General features: G+C 46.3%; 1 long non-coding RNA gene and 1 pseudogene across 1 annotated transcript; both read left to right on the top strand.

The window, feature by feature from the left end:
• Nucleotides 1-4,096: 4,096 nt before the first annotated feature.
• On the top strand, nucleotides 4,097-6,661 carry LOC149750166 (protein transport protein Sec61 subunit beta pseudogene; annotated as a pseudogene).
• A 253-nt stretch (nucleotides 6,662-6,914) lies between these two features.
• LOC115802770 (uncharacterized) lies at nucleotides 6,915-7,852 on the top strand. The gene is made up of 2 exons (XR_004023322.2): nucleotides 6,915-7,279; nucleotides 7,642-7,852. It is a non-coding gene; the product is annotated as an uncharacterized LOC115802770 (long non-coding RNA).
• Nucleotides 7,853-18,827: the final 10,975 nt, after the last annotated feature.

Genomic DNA, 18,827 nt, shown 5'->3' with positions numbered 1-18,827 from the left:
TAGCACAACACACATGATAATGTCCTTTAGTATTTTCAGTGACAATGTTCCTTTCTCCCTCCAGAGATGCCTCTTTCTCATTTTCTTGTCCCCTTATCTCATCCTCTCCTTCCCATGACCCACCATCTACTTCTCAGTCCTCTGCCTTGTCCCTTAACTGGCTATGATGCAGAAATGAAATTTACATTTTAATACAGCTTTTTTTTTCTGTGTACCAGATTGCCTCAGTCCCTGCTCTGAATTTTAAAATTAGATAAATTAAAGCTGTTCTGTGTTTTTCTCACAAAAAAATCAACAAAACTGCAAACAGAAATAGATTGCTTTTTTTTTTACTATCACTTATTAGAAAAGGAAAGTGTGCCCCTTGCAGCCTAGGCAAAAGCCATTCAGTGCAGCCCATTCTCCCCATCTCACGTAGACTCGCCTTTCTCCCCTTAGAAAAGGAACAGCATAAGAAATAGGGCATTTAAAAAAAAAAAAAAAAAAAAATCTTGTAAACTTGGCCACTAGATGGCGTCAGTTCATTTCATTAACGGCGTGTACAGTGCCCCCTGCTTGCGAGCTGGTGGGGAAGCCAGATGAGCGGGGCCAGTGCCCGCCCTAGAGGAGCTGCAGTGTGACAGAAGCGCTCAGAACTGTCCCCATCTGTCCCGTTGCCTTAATTCTCTGACCCAGGGCTCTTGGAGTGTGTATCGTTTACTCACCCTCAAAGTGTTTAGCATTCAACACTCTTTCCTTTAAAAAGAATGACCTTCCAGAGGGATGAAAATGAGGGACACTGGCTTCATTTCTTTTTGTCAAGCTGTGTGGCAGGGAGAGAAACCCAGATGTTACTAGTAACTTTCTAAACCAGTGGCTCTCTTTTTCTTTAATATAGCCACTTTAGAATTTGAATATCTGCTTTCTAATGTCAAAGACACAAATATAAGTGGTAAAAAGAAACATGACTTTCCTTGAAACAGGCTGAATAGGCAAACCTGAGGGAACCTCTATCAGCCTGGCAGGTGGAGGCCAACATTTGATCCTGCCATATGAAACACTCTTTACGTGGCTTAGATGGGAAATTAGACACCTTCCTGATGAAATTGGTGGATGCCAAGAAGCTGGAGAGGTAACGCTTGAATGACACGTTCTAGTACCAAAAAAGTCTGGGAGACTAGAACGAAACCTGGGATCTTCAAAATTCACCAGGAAGCAACATAAAGTCCCACCTTTGGATTAAAACAAAAAACAATGCAAGTACAAGGTGGGGGAGATGCAAGAGTTTCAGTGGATGAAGTTCAATGTGAGTCAAGAAAGTGGGATGGAACTACCCCCAAACACACACACACACACACACACACACCACACACACACACACACACACACACCACACACCACACACACACACCACACACACACACCACACACACACACCACACACACACCACACACACACACACACACACACACCACACACACACACACCACACGACATTTAGGCTACATAAGGAGAAAATGTTGGTGAACCGTATTTGTGATTGTTGGAAACTTTAAAAAGAATATTGGTAACGTACAACATTCAGATGAGCACGCCCAATCCTGATGAGGGGCGCAGGCTCTGAGAAGCAGTGGAAAGGACTTCATGAGAATGTTTAGCCCGGAGGAGAGCCATCCTAGGACCAGAAGGTAAAAGCTGCAGGGAGACACATTTTACTTCTTACAGAAGAACCACCTTTCTACAAGTGAGAGCCTTCAGAAGGTAGAGCGCTCTGTGGTTGGTGGTGACTGACCCATCCCTGGAGGTCTCAGCAGAGGCTTAATGGCCATTTGTCATGGATGCTGAAGGGAGGATTCGAGCACGCAGCTGGGGCAACAGGACTTTTAAGATTCTCTCCAATCTGGACTTTGGTGACTCTGTAAGTAGAACAGCTTCTAGTGATTCCCCTGGTCTGGGATGGCAAGTACATGTACTTCCCATTTCTACCGTTTTGAACCCAGTGGTGCACCCCTCTCCAGGGCTGAACGTGGCCTCATACCTCGGAGAACCACTAGCCAGTTGGTCAGAGTTGCCCTGTCTGGTCCTGCTTCATAGATGAGTAACCAATTGTCCCGATGGCTAGTTCCCTGCCCAGGGTCACACACCTTGATGGGGGCAGAACCTCGACTAGACTAGCACCCTTTGAATACCATCTCACTTTCTCAACTCACTTTGCTTTCTTGCGCCTTTGCTGGAGCTACGTCATTCTCTCCCCTCTCAACCACACTCCTGGTTCTTTCTGTTCGGTGGGTAACAGTGGGAGACTGCCATCTTGCTGAGGAAAAGTGACCCCCACAGGGTGGGATTCTCTAGCCAGCTTTCTTAGCATCTTCCAGACGTTGAGCCCCTTGCCTCAGTGAGACAGAAGCCATTCCGTTACATAATTTCCACCTTGACCCCCAGATCCCCACCATTCAGTTTGACGGAAGGATATACTTTGTTATAACTTATTATTTTGTCCTTTGTAAATACAAGATGTTTATAGGAAATGTGTATTCTGAACTCTACCGGCAGAATGAGTCACTACACCAAAATAGTTCTATTATTTAGAATATGTTAATTTTAAAGGGACCTAATAGGTATTTATTTACATATTCGATCCACATTTGTGTAAAATTATTTGATACTACTAACCCAGCTTCCCGGAAAGTTGCTGCACGTGATGTCTTATTCCAAGTCCATAGTTACAATTTAGCATACTGATTAGCCAAATTCCAGGGTTTTAAGATCGAATATAAACGACTCTGCTTTTCGACTCATTCAGGGGTTTTTACCCCTTGGATTATACCTGAAACAGGTCTCTCTGGATTGCCACCTTTCCACCTTGAATATCATATTTGCTCATGTAATCTGCCATCTCCTCATCCTCAAACATTTGAAGAAGGAATTGGGAGGGTCTTTTTCATCCCTTCTCTGTCTTGCCTCGTTCCTTAGAATCACCAGCAGGAAGTTGTTCGGGAGGCTGGCTTAGAGCTGTGACGGAGGCAGGGTCCCCTGGCAAGGGCAGGGAGGGGTGTAAGGGAGGTGATGCCTTCACTGCTTTGACCACGCCTCCAGGGCCCCTGCTGGACACTGCTGGGTGGGAGCTCTGGGTTGTCAACTGCACAGCCAGGAGCAAGGAACCCACAGAATACCCCATCCACCCCAAGTCACCCGTACGGTGTCAATTATCGCTTAAAGAGGCGGAGGCGAATTATATGAGTAAATAATCTTTTCAGCAAAAATGACAACTATTTTTGTGTATGACTAATTTATTTTTATTATTGTAAAAATACAATAAACTGGTTTTTAAAAGGCAGCTTTGTTAACACGTCTGTGCTTTCTCGGGCCTTATTCCATTTCTACTCACGTCGCTTCGCACAGCCCTCTAAAAAGAAGAGCTGAGCCCTTTAGAGATCGGTTGGTCTGTGGGACTTTGGCTCTGGGGGCGGTGCCTGGACCCCTAAGAAGACAGGGAGTGCAGGACATCAGTCTGCTGGTACACTGGTCCTCAACCTCGGCTGAGGAGCTTAAGATAAAATATTCAGGCGTGTGCACTTCTACAGGATTTCAGTTTTGTTTTGTTTTGTTTTACAGGATTGCACTTTTACAGGTATTTCTTTAAACCTCCCCCAGGAGGCAGAAAGTGTTGGGACCCACTGTGCTGATTCGTGCGGCTCCATCTCTCAACTGGAATACAACTTCTTCCAACTCTCCTCGGGCTGACTTTACCTTGGGCTCGAGCTTAGCAGAGTGTTTGACAAAATCTTTCGGGTTATCTTGATGCCTAATAACGTGAAATATGACTTAGGTCATAAAGCCCATTGAAAGTCACCCTGGATGAGAGAGTCTCTAGTGGAGTGCCTACAGGCTCTGTCCTTGACGCTGGCTGCCCTGCAGCAGCAGCATCAGTAACTCTCAGAAAATTATTATTATGCCTCAGATGTGCTTCCCATCCCTCCCATCCACCTTTTCTGCCTGGAAAATCTTCATTTACTCTTTTTTTTTATTGCGGTAAAATTCACTTAACAAAATTCACTGCTTTCATCATTTTAAAGTGTGAACCTGCATCAGCCTCTCCGGCCGCTGGGCTCCACCGCTTCCCCGCTGTCCACTTCAGCTTCCTGCCGCCCTCCCGTCTTCTGCATGCCCGTCCGACCTCCCCGTGGCACTAACGTGGTCTCCTCAGGGCGCTCTCCCAGCAGAGCAGTGGCCGCCCGGGCGGCGAGATCCACGGTCTGGCAGAGGAAAACCACCAGCTGCGGAGAGAAGCGCAGGCCGCACGACCCCAGCCGGCACTGGGGGCATGTGGCGATTCTAAACAGAGGATTCACCGGGGCTCAACGTTGGCCCGGCTCCAGCATTGGTTATGAGTCTTCTGTTCGTCGCTTCTGTATTTATGTTGCACATTTGGGGCAAGTACACTCGTTCATAGATTCAGCTACATCCATCTATCCGTCATCTGAAGAAGAAAGGAAAAAACCCCAACATATCTCGGACCAAAAGCACGGTGATTTTCTGTTCACGAGAAAGGAAGTTTTCTGTAAGCTAACTGTTTTACAGGGAACTTAATGAGAATTGATTTTAAGGAATCAATTTTTTTTCTATGGCTCATAAACTTTTTAATTCATAAAAAAGTGTGAAATTCAGTGGTATTTAGTACGGTGTTGTGCAACCATTGCCAGAACATTTTCGTTACCCCCAAATTCCATTTATTCTTCAACACCCAAATCAGATGTCTACTATGTGCCAGACACTGGGCTGAGAACCCTCACACATGCTGTCTTATTAAATCTTCACAGCAGACCTAGGGAGTTGGAATGTTGTCCCCTTCTAGAAACGAGAACGTTGAGACTCAGAGAGGTTTCGTGTCCAGCTAACACTTGGTGGCACTAGGATTCTACTGTCAGCTTCCCCTAGAGGCCAGCCTGTGTCTTTCCCATGTCCATCTCCCAGGGCCTGGCGTGTCACATGGTCTCAGCATATATTAGTTCCAGTCTCTCTCTCCACATTGATTCCAATCAATGACATTAATTGCCCAAGGACTGGATGGGGTGTTTGGCTGTTGATGAGAAAGTGCAGTGCTGTTTAGTTTACCCATGCTCAGCATGACAGTGTGAGCGGAGGCTGCATTTGAAGATGTACAGCTGCCCCTGAGAGGGAGGCCACAAGCCCCTGTTCAGGGGTCAGACCCAAGCTGGACCCCTCGGTCTCCAGTTCTGGGAATGACACATCGTATTTAGTCAGTTGGCCACCAGGAAAGAGCCCAGAGGATCAGGATGGTGACTGGGATGGTGACTGGCATGGGGGAGGGAGGATCTGGAGGGGTAACTGTCTTCAGCCATCTCCAGGCATCTCTAGGGACAGACAACAAGATCTACTTCCAGCAGATCGGAAAGAGAAGGGCCCGCGAGTCAGACTTGGTTCAAAATAACACGTTCCTGTAATAGACTCAGCAACAGTGACCCTCAAATAAAGAGTGATCAACGATATCGCTTATATGCAGAATCTTTAAAAAAAAAAAAAAAGATACAAATGAACTTATTTACACAACAGAAACAGAGACTTAGAGAATGAATTTATGGTCACCAGGGGGGAAGAGTGGGGGGAGGGATAGATTGGGAGTTTGGGATTGACATGTACACACTGCTATGTTTAAAATGGATAACCAACAAGGACCTATGTTAAAAAAAGTTTTTAATTAAATAAATGAGTAAATAAATAAGAGTGATCAGGAACATTTGGGCAGAGAGAAAATTTGAACATGGCCTGTACTTAAGATGACACAACTGAACCCACGTAAAACTTCTTGGATGTGAAGGCGGGGTTTGGTCGGGCAGGAGTACACACTGTGGCAGTCCTAGGGATGAAGGTCACAAGGTCTGCAATTTACTTTCACATGGGTCGTCAGTAAAATTGTGTGTGTGTGCACGTGTATGTGGAGAGAGAGAAAGAATACGTGCAAATAAGGTAAAATGCACTTTGCTGAATATTGGTGAATATATAGTGAAGGGTATGTAGTGTTCGTTATATTATTCTTCTCTGAGGTTTGAGATTTTCTAAAGTAAAAGGTTGGAGGGAATAAAGTACAAAAAGAGGACAGGGAAAGGGAAACTAATATTTTTGGCAGCAGCCAGAGCCAGTCCTGGGTGATGCTTATCATCACTGAGGCTGGGAAAACCTAACTTATTGAGCACCTACTATGTGCCAGGTGTCCTCCAGGTCCTTTTACATCATTTAATCTTCAAGACAACACCTTCAAAGCAAACACTTCATTTTGTGGCCATTTTATGGATAAATAAATTGAGATGCAAAGAGAATACAGCTGGGAAAACCAGGTCTCAGCCAGATGAGGAAATATTTTGATCACACAGGTCCTAAGTGGCTGAGGAAGTCGAACACATATCTGTCTAGTCTCAAAGCGTGTGCTTGTTCCTCTGCGTGGCACTGCCTCTCCACAAGAACTGCATAAATCCATGTGCAAGACAAAAACTCCCTAGAAAACTAACTTAACCCAGAACTTACTCCCTGAGCAAGTAATACACATTACAACAGATGTTGTTGTTGATCACTGTGGCCTCACAAAGATTCTCAGGCTCGAGGTGGAGTGCCCGACAACAGTGGGCAGCACACTTCTATGATATGTACACACACAGACACACACAGAGACACACAAAGACAGACACAGGGACACACAGAGACACACAAAGACAGACACACACAGAGACACAGACACACACAGAGACACACACAGACACACACACAGACGCAGACACACAGACACACACATACCACCGCCTCCAGAGAAAATGCTTCAAGGAGACGCCTCTGCTTCTCTGTCCTGTTTTCATATGTGGATTCCAAAAACGTGTTCTTCAGAGCCCAGAGTCAACCCTGTTTGGAGGCTGGCCAGGTGGGAGGGTGAACAAGAGCAGTGGGACCCAAAGGATCAAATGTGCTTGAACTTGATACCAGTATCAGCCTCTGCCTCGCTCTACCGGTCAAAGCCGATCACAGGGAAGGGAAATCCGCAGATCCCTCCGCCTGCTCCTGCCCTCCGAGCTCTGTCTCCTCAGATCCCAGGCATTCTCCCTCGGGATTCACTGTGCATCACCAGGCTTTGAGCCTCCCCAGTTGTGACAACCATTCATGCACTCGTTCCTGTGCCCGATGCTCTGCTAGCACTGAATACGCAGCAGCACAGCCGGAAGACTGCCCTCGGAGCTTACGTTCTAAACAAGGATGTAGACAACTCGCGTGTGCCCGGCACGTCAGGCGGTGGTGTGTGTTGGGGCAAACAGCCGAGCTGAGAAGGTGGAGGGGCAGCGGTGGAGACGGGCAGGGAGTGCGACTTTAAATAGGATGGTTGGGGCGCGGGAGAAGCCGGCCACGTGGATAGCTGGGTAAGGGTGCCGGGCGAGGAGCTTGCCGGAGTCGAGCCCCCGTGGCGCACACAGGGTGTTCAGGAACACTGGGGGAGCGGGGCAGCGCGGGAGAAGATGAGGTCAGACCCTGGGAGCCAGGGACAGGCTGTGGTTTCACCGTGAGACAGAGGAGAGGCCAGCCGGGGATCTGGGCAGAGGGGTGACAGGATCCGAGTAAGGCCAGCAGCCGGACGTGAGCTGCCATTTCTGCCCTTGCAGGAGCTGTGCCCCAGACACGTATTTTCCTGGGTTAAACCATGGACCTTGGAGGCAAGCTGAGAAATACCATCTCAATGAAAATGTTGATTTATGAAACTCCACTCAGTACAAGGTAACAAGAGCCATAAAGCCCTTCAACTTTCACTTAATAATTCCATGCCTGGGAATTCATCCTGAGGAGACAATTTAATAAAACAGTGTTTTCCCAGGGTGTCTTCAATAACAATTTTTTTCATTTTGTGGTTTCATGTTAATAATAATCTTTTTAAAATTGGCATGAACATGTCATTGTAAGAGCTGTGTGACTGTAATGAGATTGAACATTCACCTATGCTTAGAAATTTTGCTTTATCTTCACCTTTTAAAAATTATAAATAGCACTGCCATTAAAATAATTGTGCATTAAAAAAATATAGGCACGGGACTTCCCTGGTGGCGCAGTGGTTAAGAATCCGCCTGCCAATGCAGGGGACACGGGTTCCAGCCCTGGTCCAGGAAGATCCCACATGCCGCAGAGCCACTAAGCCCGTGTGCCACAACTACTGAGCCTGCACTCTAGAGCCCGCGTGCCACAACTACGGAAGCCCACGTGCCTACAGCTCGTGCTCTGCAACAAGAGAAGCCACTGCAACGAGAAGCCCGCGCACTGCAACGAAGAGTAGCCCCCGCCGCCGCAACTAGAGAAGGCCCGCGTGCAGCAACAGAGACCCAACACAGACCAAAAAAAAAAAAAAAAAAAAAATATATATATATATATATATATATATATAGGCATGAACCTATACACCACGTCTAGTTGACCACCTTACGGCCCAACAAGGCCTTTTGTTTCCAGCCCTGGAACCAGGTAGTGTTACATTAATTGTCATGGGCGAGCTAATACGTGAAGAATGGAGTTGAATTTAGCAATAAAAGGTTTATTCATGCCAAGCAAAGGCCAAATTATGTCACAGACTTGCTGTTTGAAGCAAGGATCCACAGTAGGGTGGGTAGACAAGAGTGGTGAGTTACTTGTCATTAATGCCAAACCCAAAGGAATTTCCACCATGCATCCATGTTGTGAGTGGCAATTGAGTTTCAACAAAGCATTATCTATCTTATCAGTGATGTTGCCTTTAATTGTTTGTTCTGAAATAGTGTTTTTACTTAATTGGCAGTTTCATTTTGATTATGTAGTTCTGTAAGAGTTATAATCCCTCTACTTAGATTCATTTTTGTAACATTGTAATTAAGCATTATTTAATTCAACATCCCAGGTGAGTGAAACAATGATTTTCCTTTACAAGTTGTCTGAAGTTACTCAGGCATGAGCAACATTGGAATAACCAGTAGCCTGAAGCATCAGACAATTGAAAACAGCTGTTCCAATGCTGATCCACTGATCACCTACTCAGGAAGGGCTGGCTGCTCCTTGGCTGCAGGAAGGGCCTGGGAGAGCAATCAAGGTATCATTACCTGCACCAGCCTATTCATGAAGGTCCCCAGGTCACCAGGGCTTCTCTACAAGCAGGCCCTGACAGATTAGCCCAGCAAGGATTCAGGAACATTCCGTTCATTTATGCTGGTGGTGACCACACTCTGGGGGAAACAACAGGCAGGTCTGGGTCCAGAAAGTTCTCCAGCTCCCAGGCTCAGGGCACCCACCCTTTATCATCACTCAGGCTCTCTCCCAGGTGATCTCAGTCATCATCTTCTGGGCAACCTTCTCCCACCACCTTTCCATCTTCCCTGCTCTCCCAGCAGCAAGAAGTCAACATCCCAGTCTCTTTTGCTCCATCCCGACTCTGTGCCGAATGTCTGCTGAGTGAGACGTCCTCTGGGACCACGTATGTTTGCCTAAACCTGTTGCTTTCATACTTTTCTTTTCCTACCCGTAAAGTATAATGTGACAAAGATTCCTAAGTCTTAATTCAGTAAATGTCCTTCCAGCTCAATGCTCCCCAAACCCTGGTAATCTGGGGCTTGAGGCAATCACCTCTAAAATACAGAAAAGCTGAATTCTAGCCAAAAACTAGAGACAGCTCTAACCATTTTGACAAATCATGTCAACAGTTCTTACGGGAATAGGAAATCCTCCTCATAGAAGAACATATCTTTTAATGCCAAGCTGGCATTCACCGATGCAATTCAACGAATTCAACATCCATTCCATTCAGCATCCATTTCCTGGATGTTTATGATATGTCAGGAGCTCCAATATCTCAGAACAAAACCTTGCAGAGACTCTTGTCATGGGGCGAGGGAGATTCCAAAGAGCGATACTCTTTGATGTTTTGGTAGAAAAACAAAGCTATGAGCTAAACACTGGGTAACTTTGCCAGGATTCGTCACTAAAGTAGTTTAAATCTTCTGCTTGAATTTGCAATGGATGCACTTTTTTTCCTTTTCTGTAATTTCTAAGGAGAAATTCCCAAATCTCTTGTGCTAGAATTTGGGGAGTGAAACAGTCCCTGGAGTAGACAAAGCTTTGCTCATGGAGTAACGTCTCTATCTTGTGGCCATTCTGGGTATTGAGAGTAGATTAAGCTCCCTCTAATTCTGTGACTTGGTACAACAATGTATCTTAGATCTGGGAGAGAACTTGGGAGGTCCTCTAATTCAGTCCCCTGCCTTCACACAGGTAAGGTTTCTTGGCTCCATTATTTCTTTACTGTAACAGCCCAGAAAGGGTATGAGGCTCAGCCAAGGTCACACAGCTATTAAGTACCTTACCTGATAGTCCTGCAATCCTCTTGTCACTTTTTTGGAAGAGGAAATCTTTCTTCAAACAAAATCCTACCAATTATAAAACAGACAAACACAGAGGTGTTCTGGTTGAAGTGGAGATGGGCTACCCCTGCCAGCCCCTTTCCTCAGCAAACTTTGAAAACCATTTTCTTATATCAGGGGCTGCTCCCCTGGTAAATCAATGCGGAAACATTACTGTAGAAACCTGGGAAAGATCCCTAGGAAAATATCATTCCATCCTGAGGTAGTTTATTATTTGAACAGTTTTCTACTCTGGCCGGATAAAACCCTTTTATTAAAGCACATTCTCTTTCTGTCACGATTATCCGCAACTCTTCATTTTTACTTCTCCCCAGAGGATCTCTAGGTTGACTTGTTTTCAACTGCAAGTAAATGGTTTAAACCTCCTATGACAGAATCAGTGGCAACACTGGCCGTTGGTGTGAGGGCAGCAGGAACGCATGTGGGCTTGCTCCACACCAGGCCCTGGGCCAGGCTCTGGCACGTGAGCAGAGCAGTCTGAAGCAGTGAGACGATTCTATTGGAGGCAAGAGCAGAGGGCAGGGCATGAAGAAAGAGCAGCAAATTCTGCTGGGGAATGAGGGGAAGCTTTCTTTTACCCATCCAGTCAGTGGTTCAATAAATAATTATCAAGCTCCTTCTCTGTGTCAAGCCTTCCACGAGATGGAGATTTCCGATCTCAGCCATCTCCTGGTTGTAGTTGGAGACAGGCAATAACAATGAAACAAAGAGGTGAATAAGATAGCTTCTGATCATAATTGGGATGTGGGGAGAAATGATAGCGTTCTGACCTGAGGGGAGACATTGGGGCCTAGTCCTGAGGTGTGAGGAAGAGTTGGCTAGGGGAGGAGGATCCTGGGGCAATCTTGTTGGTAAGCCAACAGTGGGTATCCCAAGTGAGAGAAATCAGAGAAAGGAAGATACTGCCGGATATCACTTATACATGGAATCTAAAAAAGCCAAACTTGTAGAAACAGAGAGTAAAATGGTGCTTTCCAGGGGCTTGGGGGTGAAGGAAAAGGGGAGATGTGAGTCAAAGAGTACAAACTTCCAGTTTTTGGGTTTTTTTGCTGGAATCTTTAAAAAGAAAATCCAAGACATTGAGTCACTTCTCTGGTAAATGCCTCAGAATATGACTCTAACAGTTATAAAGATTGTCTTTTATTAAAATAACCACAATACCATTGTCAGAACAAACCAAATTAAAAACAAGTACTTAATGTATTATAAATGTGTGTATTTGTCTGTAAACATTTTATTTTCAAAATAATTTTGGAATTCCAGAATACTTATTTTAAATTTCAATGTCTTATTCGGGAGTCTCATCTTAAGATTGTGTCTGGGAGTAAAATAATAGGTCAACAGACTTAAAAGTTACCATTGGATGGAGATTATTAAATAAATAAGTAAGTAACTAGGTAAATAAATAAATAAAGAATTGACCATTCTTTATGCTGAAGAAACAGTATAACAACATGAGATCAGTGAAATCATAATGCTAATGTATTTTAAAGACTATTTTTCCATTAAATATATTTTAATAAAAAATTATAATTTAATAATTCTATTAAATAACATTATTTACTTTTATTACATAAAAATAATTTCTATTAAATGTATTAAATTTAATTTAATATATATCAACCAGAATGCCTCTGACTTAACAGAATTAGTTTTGGTTTTGTATATAAATACCATAGTGTTTGTAGTATTTTGTACCTTGCTATTTCATCAGAACATTTTTCCATATAATCCCGTTTCAGTGGCAGAAAAAATAGCCATCTGGAAAATGTGTCATAATTTATTAACTGAAAAAAATATATTTAGCTATTTCCAATGCCTGGTGACTGAAAACGACATCTCATATCATGGTGTAGTGTCTGTGTAAGAAACTCCATTAAAGAACAGGTCTTTCAAACCCCTTTGAAGATAACGGAGCAGGAACAGTATATGTGAAGCCCGCATTTTGGGGAGGAGTTTGCTGTACTCAGGGATGCAGGAGACCTTTGTGGCCAGAGCATGGAGCCGGGGCAAGATTGCAGCCCAGGCTGAAAAGATGGGCAGCAGCCAGTCCACGCCAGGACCCTTCCTGTACCATTCACCTCAGGGAGAATTGCTTTGAGTATATGCATTTTCTAAAATGTCATCCTAAAAAACATATCCTCCATCTCTGTGGAGAGGCACTGGATTTTTGCTACCTCAATTTACTGTCTTCACTAAATTAATAAATGGAGCTAATAAAGAATGTCATTAAACACAGCTAACTTCAATAGCAGAAGTCAGGAAGGAAAGTAGGCCAAATGTGACATGTGAACATTGCTCATCTAAACAGTTCAATTTGGGCAATTTCTTTACGCCCACGCAGTTGTCAGGATATTGTCTGGATCTTCAAGAAAAAACTGCAGTAGACACAGGCAGAGCTGGAGTCTTTGTGGCGACATCTCCGTTAGCCGTCCACAGTCACGAGACAGATTCTCACCACACACTCACACATGCTCACATATACACACACTCACACCTACACACACGCACACCTACAGGTAATTCCCAGTCATACCTCGTGCAGCCCCAGAGCCCTTCCCTTAAAAGCAAACATAGAAAACAAAGGTTCCTACAGAGTAATCTTTTCACTTTTCTCTATAAGTGATATTGTAGCTTGAGTCTAAGAATCTGCATTTTGTAGAAAAACTGAGGACAGAAGTGCCAACTCAGAGTCACTTTCCATAGCCTAGAGTATCTGCTTTATCCTTTTAATCTACCTGGAGACAGAATGTGTCTGGAGGAGATTTTCTTTATTAAACGTATGAAGGTGATATTTTAATACTGTATTCCCATTATTTTTTCTCCCTACCCTTGGGCAGATACATTCTCCTAAAATAACCAGCCTATCTGCCTGGGTTTGAATGCCAGCTCTCTCTCCTACTAGCTGCGTGACTTTGGGGAAGTCACTAAACCTCTCTGTGAAAGGAGGATAATAATGATAATGCCTATCTGATAGTGTTGTGAGGATTAAGAGAATTCACGCATATAAACACATAGAACTGTGTCCGGCATGTAACAGTTTCTTAAGTAAATATTTCCAATTATTATGATCATTCGAGGTCGTATTTATTTCAAATTAGCTAATCTTTTTCAAAAAGACACAAAAAAGCTTTATCTTAATTATAATTATGACACAGGTTCATTATTAAACATTCAAACAACACAGAAAAATATAAAGCAAATAAAAGAGTAAAATTCTCCTTCAGAGAAAACTGCCGACTTTGAGCATCCTCGCAGACAGTTCCTGAGTCTGTATACACACGACACCGGAGATAATGTTACATGCCTGATGGCCTGGGGCGCCTCCAGGACATCTGTCATGGGAAGTGCTTCCTGCATCTGTGAAAACAGCTTGGTGACCTGTCTCCAGGAAAGCAGGAAATAACACGGCTCAGGCCAGTGGTTCTCCACCAAGGGCGAGTCTGCCCCTCAAGGGGACATTCAGCAATGTCTGAAGACATTTTTGGTTGTCACCATTGGAAAGAAGGGGATGCCACTGGCATCTAGTGGGTAGAGGCCAGGGAAACTGCTAAACATCCTACAGTGCACAGGACAGCCTCCACGACAAAGAATTATCTGGCTCAAAATGTCAGCCGTATCTGGGAAAATATGTATACACATAACTGATTCACTTTGTTATACAGCAGAAACTAACACACCATTGTAAAGCAATTATACTCCAATAAAGATATTAAAAAAATAAATTAAAAAAAATGTAAGCCGTGCCCAAGTTGAAAAACCCTGCTTTTTTTTTTTTGACATCTTTATTGGAGTATAATTGCTTTACAATGGTGTGTTAGTTTCTGCTGTATAACAAAGTGAATCAACTATATGTATACATATATCCCCATATCCCCTCCCTCTTGCATCTCCCTCCCACCCTCCCTATCCCACCCCTCTAGGTGGTCACAGAGCACCGAGCTGATCTCCCTGTGCTACGTGGCTGCTTCCCACTAGCTATCTATTTTGCATTTGGTAGTGTATATATGTCCATGCCACTCTCTCACTTCGTCCCAGCTTCCCTTACCCCTCCCTGTGTCCTCAAGTCCATTCTCATACAGAGTGAAGTAAGTCAGAAAGAGGAAAACCCTGCTTTTAGGCTGTTTCATTTCTAGGAGATAATAAATATTATAACCCGGAGGGTCAGCCAACTAGAATATACTGGTATGGTTGTGCCTGTAGTTGAACTTAGCATACCTCCTTACTGGTTTTCAAAGAGCTCCCACCCCACCTGGCCCTCCCTGCCCCAGCCCCTCCCTGATCTACAGAGCTTCCCGGGGTCCAGCACTAAAGGGTTGACACCAGGTGCAGCAAAAGGAAGGGGCGCGTCCAGGACCAGGCCTCCATCTCTGCGGCTGCAGCTGTTCTGATTAGCCAAGGCCCGGCCTGAGCCGCTGCAAGGGACTTGGGCCTTCCCCTTGGGTAACGTGGGAGAGAAACCCAGAACATGAGAAGCTTTTCATTCACACACATTGAAACACTGAACCATTTCTTCATAAATATTTCTTCTGATTATTATTATTATTGGTAATATTTACTTCAAATTAGCTCTTTTTTAAAAACTGAAAAGACCTTTGCTTTATCCTGATTAAATGGTAACACATGTTCACTATTAAACATTCAAAGGAAACAAAATTTTCTGAGTGTGGTGAGAATTTCTGCTGGTCGTAGCTCCGCTAAAGGGTGGAGAAGCCCACCTTTCCGAGCACCGGGGAGAAGGAGAGATTAAAACAGACGTTGCAGTGGTTGCAGTGGTTGAGAGTCCGCCTGCCGATGCAGGGGACACGGGTTCGTGCCCCGGTCCGGGAAGATCCCACATGCCGCGGAGCGGCTGGGCCTGTGAGCCATGGCCGCTGAGCCTGCGTATCCGGAGCCTGTGCTCCGCAACGGGAGAGGCCACAGCAGTGAGAGGCCCGCGTACCGCAAAAAAAAACCCAACAAAACAAAACAGACGTCGTTCACTGTCAGTCATCACGACACGGAGGAGGGGCGTCTCCCCACAGGTCCCCAGCATGCAGCAGCAGATCGGATGTGTCCTGCACGGCCTGCCTTTTGCCTGCTCACCCTCGGATGGGGCTGGGAGCCTCTCCTGTTCCTCTCAGACCTTTGAAACGATTCTAGGAGAGAGACTTCAGCAGCCAAGAGCTGGGAAACTGCGAAACTGCGCAGGGAATATCTGATTATATCTAAGTGTTATCTTGAAGAGGAGATAAAGAGGCTTTGTTGAGAAACTTTCCTGCTGGTGTCGGCCCCTTGGAGTCCTGAACCTTCCACTCACTGCTCTAGAAAAAGAAACTATTAAGTAATTCAGGTCCTGCCGAGGAGAAAAAGAGTCCCGTGATCTGTGGCCAGAAATTCCTCTGAGACACATGAAATCAAACTGTGTGTGCTGTTTTGCAGCTGGATCGAGGTTGAAATACTGTGGTCGTATTTCCCTGGAAATGAACTTGGGAGCAATGGCTGCATAGCATTCCACTGTAGGGATGGAGCATACTTTATTTACCCAGTTGTCTGCAGATGGATGTTTTATTAAAATCGCTACAGAGAACAGCCATATAATTAAATCTTTGTGAGAGAGTTTCCTAGAAGTGGAATTGCTGGGTCCTGAGCTCCAGAGCCCATGCCCTCGTCACTAGCTATCCTTTCTCAGAGATAGCGAAGACCCTCGGAAAGGGAAAAAAGAGAGAATTTTAAAGAAATCCCAAAACACACGTTCCCACATGCTGTGAACGAGGTTTGCCCCAAACCAGAAGCCCGTGGTTGCCACAAAGGCAGCCATACCACCCAGCCTAAGCAGGCCGACCGGCAGCTGGGTCATCCCAGGAACCACTGTCTCCCCCGGATGGTGGAGCCCAGTACTTCTCTGAGGTCTGGGGCCTGATGACACCGGGGATGACAGGCCCCAGACAGGCTGGAGCAGGCGGCTTTACCTGGTAGGGTCTTCAAGGTCCGGAGGGAAGTCAGTTCTGCAGCCTTCATCGTGAACCCATCTCCCCACCCGCCCCAGCCCCCCAGCCCCCCTCCACCTGGTCCCAGACTTCCAGGGAGTCAGAAGGAAGTTGCTGACCTGTCCCCTGGGGGAATAATTGTATTAGTGATAAGGTGGCCTCTGGCGGCTTTGTCAGCAGATTCAAGGCTTTGGGCTGAGTAATCCTTTGGTGTCTGCCCCAGCAGCTGGTGGTCACAGATCGGGAGAGACCCACCCCCCCCGCCCCGTCCCCCAGCCCGGCTGGGCTGTCATCTTTTCCCCCAGCATGGTCACAGCTCTGGCTGGGCCTGAACTGCCAGAGAACCGAGGGCCAGGATGAGAAAGGAGCTCGGCTGGAGAGCCAGCAATGACATAGAGAGCCAACATAATAAAGTCAAAACCAACAGTGTAAGAACAAGCAGGTCAAACACTGCCGGTGTCTTTTATTCTAATGGATTTATTTATTTTTTATTCTATACCCACTCTAGAATACCAGGAAAAGAAGGACAAGTTAAAAATGGACTTCTGTCCGTTAAGTGTCTTGTGATCCACATGCCCAGCTGGCCTGAAACCTGAACCTGACCCTTGGAATCTCCCACTGACTGAGGAGAGAAAGTTGACCTGGCATGAGGTCAACATTAAGGACAATATCTGGCCCTGGAGGTGCCTCTAGAAAGAGAGCAGTCGGGGCAGACTACCTGGAGGAGGTGAGCCCTGAACAGGCCTTGAAGGATGGGATTAATTGGGCAGGGAGAGCAGGAGGGGTAGGGCAGCTCAGATGGAGAACAGCAGAGAAAAGACCCGCCAGGGGAAAGAAGTCCCCTTCTTCTCTGCTTCCTCACTCAGCTCTCCCCTCGACACCTCCTCCCCATGCCTTGAACTCCTTCCTCGAGGTCCTTCCCATGCACTTGCTCAGAGGAACCGAGCCTTGGAGCAATCCTGGTGTCCACCTCCTCCTCCCAGCCTCTGCCACCCTGCTGGGGGCTCCAAGGAAAATCCAATACCTGCCCAGACTGTCACCGTCTTTATTCTCCGCTGGGACTCAGAGCTTCCCCCAGAGTCCCTCCCTGAGTCCCTTCCCCAGCGTGGCTGCTTCAGACCTCACCTGTGCAAGGTGTTCCCCCCAACCTCTGCCTTCCGCCCCGGCTCCCTCTCACCTTGGACTGTGCTAACGCCTGCGGTGTTACCTCCTCTGATCCCACCACAACCCCCTGGGGCACTAGCCTACCCAGTTTAGAGAGGAGACAAAGAGAGAGGCAGAATCATTTGCTCACACAGCCAGGAAGATGTAAAACCAGGATCCGAGAGGAGGTCCACTGACCCGGAGCCTGCCCTAAGCCCTGGGTTCTCTCATTCCTTCCCGGCGACCCCTCTCCAGGCCAAAGCCATCCCTCTGCCTGTGCCCTGTACCCCCCAGGCTTGCTTCAGGGATCCAGTATTCGATTCACATTCGTCTCCAGCTTTACTCTCTCTCCCCCTGCCTCTTTCTCCTCTGTGTCTCCCATTATAAAAGGAACTCTGGTTCTCAAATATTTTTCTTTTAATATCTCCCTCCACAGGAAAAAAAAAAAACTTTCTTCAGTGTCACCCTTCCTACAAACCCCTTAGCTCTGTCTCCTTCTCCTCTCAGCCCAGGGCTCTGCTTCCAGGTCCTCCCCACCAGCACCACCCACCCTGGGCCATCTGCTGTCCCTTCGTGTGGAATGACTCTGGCCAAAGGCGCCAGCTACCTCCTGCTGCTAAAGCCTAGCAGAGCGACTGCTCAGACTCTTCTTGGAGAGCACCGTGGTACAAAGCGGGAGTCTGGGGATCAGACACAAGTTTGAAACCCCCATCTCCATCCCCAACCTCCTCCACCACTCTGTAGTGTGTGGCCTGAAGGGAATTGCTTAACCTCTCTGAGACTCAATTTCCTGATCTGTGAGTTGAGGGTAATAATGATAACTCTTTATAGGGATGCTGTGAGGCTTGGATATATTGCCAGCATTTGTGGAAGCACTCTTCTTGCTTACTTTCTCATCCTTATTATTGGGGATACAAACGACCTCAAAGGACACTTGACCTGGTGGATGCCTCCATCCTTGAATCCTCCCCAGCCCTTGCTCCCATGACCCACGCCATCCCGATTTTCCCTCTTAGCTTCTCTGCCAGCGGATCCCCCTCAGCCCAGGCTTCCAGGACTAGAGGCCGTCAGCTCAGCCTTGGGCACTTTCCTACCGCACAGGGTGCCCCAGGCTGTCTCTCAATCCCGGGGCTTCAGGGACCGTCTCTTTGCGGACAAGTTGGGGATGGGTTGGTTGGGGGTGTGTGGAGTTGATCCGGGGGTATCTGTGGGTGGAAGCTCGGGGCAGAGACGCAGGCAAGAATCTGATGTGAAGTGGTCGTGGAATCCACGAAGGTGTGCAAGGTTACCCAAGCGGAGAGTGGA

Source organism: Delphinapterus leucas, chromosome 2, assembly GCF_059928025.1.
Source record: "Delphinapterus leucas isolate spDelLeu-1000000601 "Yukka" chromosome 2, BTC_Dleu_Yukka2, whole genome shotgun sequence".
Lineage (NCBI taxonomy): Eukaryota > Metazoa > Chordata > Mammalia > Artiodactyla > Monodontidae > Delphinapterus > Delphinapterus leucas.
This window is presented reverse-complemented; position numbering and strand designations above follow the sequence as displayed.